This window comes from Orycteropus afer, unplaced genomic scaffold (genome assembly GCF_000298275.1).
Source record: "Orycteropus afer afer isolate SDZICR_OR568_19922 unplaced genomic scaffold, OryAfe1.0 scaffold00106, whole genome shotgun sequence".
Taxonomy (NCBI): domain Eukaryota; kingdom Metazoa; phylum Chordata; class Mammalia; order Tubulidentata; family Orycteropodidae; genus Orycteropus; species Orycteropus afer.
This window is the reverse complement of record NW_006921693.1, coordinates 514,464-525,386: the sequence shown is the minus strand read 5'-3', so window position 1 is coordinate 525,386 and position 10,923 is coordinate 514,464.

The following is a 10,923-nucleotide window of genomic DNA, read 5'->3' as shown; positions in this document are numbered from 1 at the left end:
GGGGGGGAGCAGGGGAAGAAAGAAAGAAAGAAAATCATGTGTATAGATCTGGCATATTGTAGGCACTCAAGAAATGCTATTCCCCATTTTTCTTCCCCACCCATGTATCCTAGGGTACAGCTATTATTTTCCTTTCCACGTGTGATTAGGAATCCTTTTATGAAGCAGAGACTGGAAATCTTGCAGCACTGATTGGAATATGGCAGCTAGTCAGAATCTCTCCAGTCTGCTCTCAGCAAGTTCATTTGACCCAATGGGAATGGAGAATCTCAGACAAAAAATCAACTGCTTAATGGGTTACTCTGGAAAATTCCAAATTGGATACTTTTTTGAGAAAGGAGACATTACCTCAGGCCTTCCACATGTAGCTATTATGGAGTTCTGTGTATGTGAATGGATATTTTCACCAGATATTGGAAAAATGCAAAAGCTGACACCAGTGTAATAAAGGCAATTCATATATCCATTGGCTCAGAATCCTCTGATCATAAATATACTTCACCAGGAATTGTAGCAAAAACAAATTATTATTAAAAATTAAAAAGATAACGAACAACAGACTGCTGCCATTTTATTTCATGCTGATGTCTGAATAACAAGCTTGAAATCTCAACTAAACACTATAAATTACAAATGATCATCCAGGGATTAGGGAACCCTACTCTCTCTGTCAGATGGCTGGATGGCTGAAAGGCTAGATGAATATTCAAGTTTTTGTTTTGTTTTGTTTTGTTTTTAAATCTCCAATGTATAGATCAATGGAGCTCCGGAAGCATAGTGCCTAAAGTACTTGACTGCTAACCAGAAGGCTGGTGGTTCAAACCCACCAGCAACTCCTTGGAAGGAAGATGGGGCAATCTACTTCCACAGTGATACTGCCTTAGAAACCCAAGGAGGTTCATTATGAGTTGGGTCCGACTCGACGGCACATAACAACAACAACAACAACAACATACATCAATGGAACAGTAGCACCGAAGGACCTCTGAAGGATTCTTGGAATATGGTCATTTAGAAAGTAGAGTGTAGGATGAGTAATAACAGATGAAGTTAGGGGAATGGATATTTTTGATTGAAATTAAAATATAAAGAAAGTCACAGAGATAACTAAAGGAAATGCACAATTTCATCTCCTGTGTGAAAAGGAGTAACTGTCTCCTCATTTTTCACTTTTCAATAGGAAGAAAAAAAAAAATTCTTCCAAATGGAAATCAGAGAACTAAAAGGAAAAGTTCTTAAAATTTGTTTCTAATAAATAACATTTTATATTTATTAATGTATAGCTGTGTTTCTCCTTAAAGGTGAATTTAAGTGGGATAAAAATAATGAGTGTATACTTGATTTTTAAACTAGCCATAATTCCATAACCCAATAGGACTACTTTTACTTTCCATATTCCCTAACTATCCTTGTCCATAAAAATTCATTTATATAACTATTATCATAGTGTAGATGCTATTTAATATTTCTTTTTAATGTTTTGTAAATATATTTCACCATTATCCTCAGATTTATTATATTTAATTATCCATACTATTCTATCAAATGGATATGTCATAATTTATTTAGTTAGACCATTCAAATATTTCAATATTTTTGCTATTATATGTAATGCTGCAATGATTAAATTTATTAACATAGATTTTTACTTCAATTGATTTCTTTCTTTTGGATAAACTCCCATGAATGGCATTACTAGATCAAAGGCTATAATCTTTATTATGGTTCTCAATACACACGCAAAACCAAATACACTGCCGTCGAGTCAGGTGTGACTCATAGCGACCCCTCTTTGGGTTTCTAAGGCGGTATCACTACAGAAGTAGATTGCCCCATCTTCCTTCTGGGGAGTGAATGGTTCTTGATACAGATTCCAATTGCCAGAAAGTAGTGTACCAGTGTATTACTTTCACTAAGTACTGCCAGCATTGAGTACTTCCATGTGCTTTTTGTTCCTTTTCTACTTTTCAATTATTTAGCAATATACAAATAATCTGGAAAACTTTAATGAACTATTCTACTACTATTAATTGCGTCCTCATAGGGATCGTGGGGATAGCTGACTGAACAAATACATTCAATGATTACTGGCTGAGCACCATCTTTGTTCTCACTCCATGAATCAAGGGCAGGATAAACCAAGGCCTGGAGGCACAGAAGAATCTGGCTGTTTGAGGTCAAGGAAGGAGGCTCACCCAGGAGAAAGTGGAGCCAGGAAAACATAAGAGGAGGATGATACGGGGATTCTGGACACAGAGGGCCTCTCTGCTATGGTCAGGATTTCGGCTTTAATTCTAAGCATTATGGAGAACACGGTGAGGGAAATACATGGTTTTATTTGACCTTTATGCTTTGGGAGCTATTTTATCTTTAAAAAAAAAAAAAAAAAAGTTTAGAATCAAGATGGCTGCTCTCCTTTCACCAAAAAGTCTGCCCTTCAACCCAATCGATACCCACCATTGTGCAGAGCCAAGTCCGTAAAGTTATTGCATCCCATCTCTCAGTAGGGAAGGAAGAACGGAAAACACCATGGACCATCCTGTACCTAGAGCTGTGTAGTTCGTCTAACAAATTCTAAGTACTATGAAGAACACTGTGAGGGAAGCACATGGTTTTATCTGACCCTTATGCTTTGGGAGACTTTTTATCTTTAAAAAATAAAAAAAGAATTTTAGAATCAGGGCCCATTTTTATAGATGAGGAAACTGAGGTTCAGTGTGCTCACGTTAAAGAGATCTGTTTGACTTGTTATTAAGGTAGAGAAGGTTGAAGACCGTACATCCACAAGGACATGTGACAGAATGAGAAACGTATTTGCTTCCTCTTTCATTTTAAATCCCCAACACTGTTCTCACCCTATAGAAACTAAGGCATTCCACGCCCCACAAGCTTGGTCCACTGAGTAAACTAGTCATCACTGATCTCCAAAGGAAGTTAGATTCCAGAGTAGTAAGTCCATGCAAGTTAAAACATGCTATCTGGATTGGAAACCCAAATCTATAACATAGTGTAGGATTTTGAACTAGTCATCTCCCCTCCCTGGGTCTCAATTCCTCAAATGTGCAATGGGAAAGGGGGAGGTAAACCAGAGGATCTCCAGGGATCCTTCCTGTTCTAATAATCTATAACGAGACTTTCCCAGTGGACTGCACAGCCAGGAGAGAACAAAGCCAAGAGCTATTTCTCCCCAGAAATGTGATTTGACTCGCCTTCCTGGAACAACTGAAGAGTGTGGTTACCGAATCCACGGAGAGAAACTTTATGTGGCTAATATTCCAAGGCTTTCTAAGTGCAGTAATAAATGGAGCACATCTTGGTGACACAGAAATTACGAGGCAGAGAGACCATAATAATAACTCATGTCTGCTTCTATTCACCATTGATGAGACACACTTATACTCCCAAGACACTAGAGCAGCAGAAAAAAGGAAGTAATTCCATTAGTTGCCACCACATGTATTTCACATCATGCTACTCTTCCCCCCACCCTTTGCCACTCACAAAAGTGAAACTCAGTCATCTGCAGGAGTTGCTTTGTGTTTGGGAGTGAGTGGTAGTTAATTAACTGCATTATACGAAACTAGGCATCAAGTGTTAGAAAGCAAAGCCCCTCTTTACTAGGCATTGCTGATTTTTGACTTATAACAATACACATTCAACTGACAAACAATTTTGAATAAGTCACATTTGTAAAACATTTCCTAGACTTTGAGAATTGCAAAGAACATTAGTGATCATGTAAGCCAACCCTACTTCCTTATCTCAACAACCCCAAGCCCTGAAATAACTTCTAGTGGATATTTTTACCAACTTCTGCTTGAATATGTCACAACATATTGTTCTTGAAAGACGTGCAATGAATCCTGTATATCTTCTAACTTTCTTTTCCCCATGTTAGCCATGCACAGTTTCTTTACCATTCCTGGTAGGATATAATACTCAGATCCTACACCATTTTCATTATGCTTTTCAAAGTGGTGCCACTTACCAATGAACTTTTTAAAATATGACACCCTATAAATGCATGTGAAAGCTGGACAATGAATAAGAAGAACAGCTGATGCTTTTGAGTTGTGGTGTTGGCGAAGAATGCTGAAAGTCCCATGGACTGCCAGAAGAAGGAACAAATCTGTCCTGGAAGAAGTGCAGCTGGAATGCTCCTTGGAGGCAAGAATGGCTAGACTTTATCTCACCTACTTTGGTCATGTTGTCAGAAGGGACCATTCCCTGGAGAAAGATATCATGCTTGGGGAAATGGAGGGTCAATGAAAAAGGGGAAGGTCCTCAATGAGATGGACTGGTACAGTGGCTGCAACAATGGGCTCAAATACAGCAATTGTTGTGAAGCTGGCACAAGACCAGGCAGTGTTTCGTTCTGTTGTACACAGGGTCACTGAGTCAGAGCCAACTCAATGGCACCTAACAACACCACTTAAAACACCTCCAAGGTGGGCTGACTCAGACAACATGATTGGAATTATCATCTCTCCTAATGTGAACATTCCCTCTCTATTAATTTTGCCTAAGCATGGGCCTGCGGGCTGGGGACCATGGTCACAGAGGACATCAAGCTCAACCGGCACAACACAGTATACAAAAACATTGTTCTATATCTTACTTTGGGGAGTAAGGACTAGGGTGTTAAAAGCTTGCAAGCATCCATATTAGATGCAACTATTGGATTCTACTCATCTGGAGCAAAGAAGAGTGAAGAAAATAAAAAACACATGGAAACAGGCAGTCCACAGGACAAATGGATCATGAGAACCTCAGCCTATATGACCCTGAGACCAGAAAAACTAGACAGTTTCCAGCTACCACTGTCAACCCCTTGGAAAGGGATCAAAATTGGAGATCCTGGATAGAATGGGAAAAATAAATATATATGAAACAAAATTTTTTTAAAAAAAGTCATAAAAAGACCAGGTTTACTGGTCAGAGAAAGACTGGTGGAACCCCTGAGACTACGGTCCCAAGTCATTCTTCAGGCCTGGACTTGAACTCACTCCTGTGGCTTAACTCTCAGTCAAGCAATAGACAGGCCTACAACCTAACAACTACACCAAGGTGATGCACTTCTTAGAACAATCAACCCTGGGAGACCAGAAGGGCAGCATTTGCACAGGGAGAAAGGTAGGGAGGCAGGAAGGCACAGGCCAGAAGGGCACAGGGAAAGGGTAACCACAGGGAGAACGTGGGAGGAGAGCTGTTACAATGCGGGAATGTAATCAGTGTCACAAAATAAAATGTGTATAAACTGTTGAATGTGAAATTAATCTGCTTTGTAAAATTTCACCCAAATCACAATAAAGTTACATATTTTTTTTCCTAAGCATGATTTAAATTTTTTTTCCCACAACTGTGGCACACAATTGGCTTACGCTGAGTCCCATGGTTGAGTCATGAGTTTTGCTCGTCCTCCAAGGTACAAGTGGGTTAGATTTAGAATCAAAGGGCTCGCTGCCACTTGAGTTCATTGTCAAACAGGACTTCTTTTCAGTAAGTCATAAATCAATCCAGATTGCATTTAAGATACGCCCTTCCTTTCTGCTCTTCTTCCACCTTCTCTGGTATCCATCCTCAAACACCTACCAACCTGCCAGGCTTCCATCAAAGGCAGTGCAGTGTGAGTTTGGAAACCTACCCTCTGGACCCAACCTGTCTGGGGTCATATCTCAGCTCCACAATCACCAGCTCCAGAGGTTTCATAAACTCAATGTCTTGCTCTCCCAGGTGTAAAATATATACATATATAAAACCTTCCTCGTTGTGTTGTTATGAGGATTTAATACGTGTAAGGTGCTTAGGACAGACCTAAGTGAACAACACATAGTGAATGATGGCTGACACTATAATTCTGGCATGGTATTAGAGATAATCAGGCCAGGGGGGTAGTTATTACTTAGGCTAAGTACCTACAATTTCTCATATCTACTTTCAGACATTTAATTTCTTCATCTATAAAATGGGGAAATAAAAACAGTAAGATGTCTGAGGTCTTGTCCACCTCACATTTTCAAACTCTAATATAGCCTGCATGTCTTCAATCACCTGGTCCCTGCCATGGCTGGAACAAGCATTCCCAGCTTGGATAACTGACCTACCCAGTCGCAGTCGAGTCAATTCCAACTCCTAGTGACCCCATGGATTTCAGAGGAGAACTGCTCCGTAGGGTTTCAAGGCTGTGGTCTTTGGGAAGCAGATCGTCAGACCTTTCTTTCACAGTATCTCTGGAGGATTTGAATCACCAAGCTCATGGTTAGTAACTCACAGCTCAACCATTTGTACCCCTAGGGACTCTATCCAGCTCGGACTACAGGTGATAAAAGCCGAAGAGCTGATCTTCTTACAGATATTGCTTCTCTAATCCAAAGGAACAAAAGGTGAAAAGCATAATGCTTCACTTTTATGGGAGGCAAGTTTAGGAAGACTTCTGAAGATGGCAGCACCTCCTCAGAGCCCCCTGCATCATACCGCATATGGAGGCTTTGTGCTCCACGTGCTGTCGTAATTGGTAACATGGTGGAAGTATTATTAAGGACAGCCTGGGCAGTCAGGGATGAAGAGTGGCGTCATTTTGAGGACTGAAATAGAGAAGGGAATCCATTTTTTATGGAAATACTTGGCTTTGCATGGGCCTTTGAAAACCCACACAGTAAACGTAGTGGAAAAGGCAATGCACCACGGCAGAAGGCCAGAGGTCTGGGGCTGCCTTGGCTACAAAACCAAACCACCACTTAATTAATCTTGGCCATATGTCTGGACCAAAGATGCATTCTCTGCATCAGGCCAATGGCATAGTAATGCTCTCCCTGGTCTCCTCACAGAAGTGCAGGAGATCATGAGTGTGAGGATGTTCTGGAAATGATGCTCCCGCGGCACCACCCTGTGCTGAAGTTTACCATCACAGAGGCAGTGGTGAATAATACCTTTTATGAGCTGACCAATCACCTCCTTGCTCATTTCTCACAAACCCTGCTTTAAACTCTAATATCTAGTCAAATGATGTTCTTCCAAATCCTTGAACAGCCACATTTTCTATCACTTGATGCTGACCCTTCTCCCTGGCTGGTTCCTAGTCATTCCTCAAGTCTTTGTTTGTTTGGTTTTTTTCCTACCTTTTCCGTCCCCTACACCCATTAGGTAAGTTCTCTAGGTTACGTGTTCCCAAAGCTCCTTACTTATCTGTCATGGTCCTCACCACATTTGATTGGAATTCCTTGTTTAATGTGCTGTTCTCTGTCCTGTTGTTGCTGTCATTAGGTGCTGTCAAGTTGGTTCCAACTTATAGCACCCTCTGTACAACAGGACACCACCCAGCTTCCGCTCAGAGAGGTGTGATGTAATGATGGCACCATCCTCACAATCATGGGGAAGAGAAAGGCCGCGTTATCCCCTTCATTTACAGTATCCTCAGTGCTTAACTCACAAACGCTCATCACTCCATAAATATGAATTTATTACACACTCAGACAGATGGCGTCTTTTACTGCTGTATTCCAAAAAGTTCTTCTTCCTTCCCGCCAAACCCTATTCTCCTTCTTTTCAGTTTCTTTGTTCATTCTCAAAATTTTTCTCATTCCCAGTGCCAATCACGTGCCAGAAGAACTCTTGCATTTCAGCTTTTCTCATAATTGTTAACTTAAATATCACTTCCTTCAGGAAGATCCTCTGACCTGTTTTCAGGCAGTGAGACATTTCCTCCCCCCTGCAACTTGTCTATATGCCTGACATAGCAAATATGACATTGCACAACTTATTATATACACGTCTGTGTCTGTAACTAGCCTGTGAGACCTGTAAATGCAGAAATATGTTCTTCCCATCTTTGTTCTCCATTACCTGGAAATGTCTGAAAGACAGCAGCATTTAATGAAAAATATATGTTAGTCACCTGATAGAACTTTTTCCTTTTCCAGATTAAAAAAAAAACAAGTATCTAGGCAGGTAAAGGGACCTTACTGATACAGGGAAAGGACTCTGAGTACGTGACTCTCATTCATTTATTCATTCACTCACTCACTCATTCAACAGATATTTATTATTTTCTCATACTAGGTGATAATCTCAGTGAAAATGAAATCTCATTCTGTAATCACTTTTACACCAAAGAGTTGTATTTACTTCAATGATATTTTTACTTGTTTGTCCTCCTCCACTTACCTACAACTTTGGTTATAAGAGAACTCATTGAAAGAAGCCTTATTTAATTTTGCCAAAGGGTCAGAGAAATCCTACGAAGCATAGATGTTCCACATTTAGCTGAAATTAGTAACAATGATATGTTACTACATTTTACCTTTTATTGTCATTTTGTTGATTGCACACTGCCATCTGGCAAAGTACTGTACTTATTGGAATAAATTCTATGGTCTTTGCGAGACAATCAATTGGAAATTACTCAGAGCACTGAAATGACAGTGTGGGAAAAGCCCCCAGAGCGACAAGGCTGGCTGTTTCTGCTCAGGGGAAAAGCTCTGTTCGTGGCATTGCTCACATCCTCCTTAGCTTAGGCTGCTGATGGCGTCTCAACACACCCTCTTTCTACTTATTAAAGTGTATATTATTAAAGTATTATAACAGTCAATGATTCATTACCCCAAAACTGTGAACGGGTTCAAAAATAAAACCCTGAGCTGGGAAAACCATCACTCTCCTTATCAAAATAAAAGCAGCAATATGAGGGGCAGGTTGTACAGAAATCAATTTCAGATTAGTCACAAAACTTTCTTTAATTAACCAAACTCAGATGACAGGTTCAGTTTCTGAAAAGAAAGAGAACAGATTTTAGGACTTATTCCTGTCATTCTCTTAACTAAGATAGGTCGTAATTAAGTCAGATCATGAGAAAGCAGAGTGTACCTGCACCATTTTATTTTAGATGCAAGAAGAAGAAGGGTAGACAACACAATCTAGTCACTGGAACTAAACAACATCATCGGCATTTAAAATCTTGGCTCAAGCAGCTTCCACACTCTCTGATGTGAGGCAATTACTTCACTTAACAGGCTGTTTGTGGCCATAGGCTGGACTAGCGCCTGAGTGCTGACTTGTGCACATCAAGTGATTTAGCATCTTCGTGTTTCATCACTCCCTTTGGGACTGAGAGTAAAGATAAGAGGAACACCATCCCTGCCTGTCAAGGCACTGACATTGCGGAAAGGAAGTAAATACACTAAAACACATTCAAAATCTTCTCGTTCCTTTCCATCACTGGGGGGAAAACAATTGATCCCTTCTCAGAATTTTGAAAGTTCTCACTATACTAGGAAAAGACTTACAAGTCTGTAGCCAGAGTAACAGGTAGACACCACAATTGCTTTTAAACCTATTCAGTTGACAAACAACAACTACACTTCATGAACCTACTTTTACTAGCCACTCATTCAATGACAGCCAGCCCTTTGCTTCAGATGGACAGATTAACAGAAGCTGACTCACACCATGGCCAAGTGTCAATCAACAGCAATACTTCCTTTCTACACGGTGCCAAACTGCTTACAGCCCTACAAGTCTACCAGCGCAGGACTGCACACTTCCTCATATGCTATGTGAGGTCTGCCACCCATTCTCCTTGGGGACACTGAGACTGAGAAGCACAGATCTCCCTGACTGCAGAAAGCAATACATTTAGCTTTGTCTTTTCATCTAAGATATTGTGTGAGTCTCATACTGCTACATATTTTATAGCAAATAAATCCAGATATTAAGATTAAATGTATGTGTGCATGTGTAGTAATAACAGCATTAGGAAAATATAAAGAACTTAAAAAGAAACAAAAACAAAAACATAATTTTGCCATAGCACTGGCCTTTTTTTTTCATATAGCACCAAAGGCAGAAAGTCTAACAGGAAATACTGGGAGAATGAAACATCAGCATTAACAACACCACAGCCACTAATAACAACAGAAGTACCACTACCATCAAAACCAACAATGCTGTCAGCAATCCCACCAACTTCAGCACTACCACTGACACTGGTAGCATCACCAACAGCATTACCAAAATTAGAAACAAAAGTGAAAGGTAAATTACAGAAAGGGGGAAAATATTTGCAATGTGTAAAATAACAGAAGGATCAATGTTCTCAATATATAAAACCCTCTTAAAAATCATAAGATACATAAATAGATATCAAAAAGGTCAAAGGATACAAAATTAATCACACAAAGAAGAAATACAAATAGCAAGAAAAAGAAAAGAATAAGGAATATGAGGGGGGAAAAAAAGTTCCATTTTACCAATAGTCAGAAATGCATATTTTAAAAGACTGCTAATATCTATTCTTTATCAAAGCAGTTGAGGAATGATATGTTCATATGTTACTGGTGGAAATGTAAATTGGTCCAGTATTTTTTGGAAGGCCATTTGCCAATGTCAATTAAAAGCAGTAAGAATGTGTAATTTTTAACCTGATATTCCACTTCTACAAATTTATCCTGAGAAAATAATCAAAAAATAGCTAAAGCCTTTTTAAAAATACTCATTGCAATATTTTTCGTAAAATCAAAAAAACAGAAGCAAATTAAATCTACCACAATGAAGGATTTTTTTTAATAAAGCCAAAATACAGACCATTCTGCATATCTAAAAATGATGTCCATGCTTACAGACATGGACCACTGTGTATCATGTATCATTAAGTGGAAAAAAATTAGGTTAAAAAATTCTAGTGTAATATGATCCCATTTTTTTAAATGTAATTTACACTCACAGAGAGACATACTTGTTTATTCGACAACAACAACAACAAAAGTGTATTACTGTCTACTTTGTGCAAGGCCAGGTTCTAACCACTGAAAATAGAACAGTGAATAATAAAGACATGGTCCCCACCCTCATGGTACCAACAACCTAGTGCAAATAATCTGGAAAGAAAAATGGGGCAGAAGAAAGCTGAGGAATTCCTATTCCAGGGCA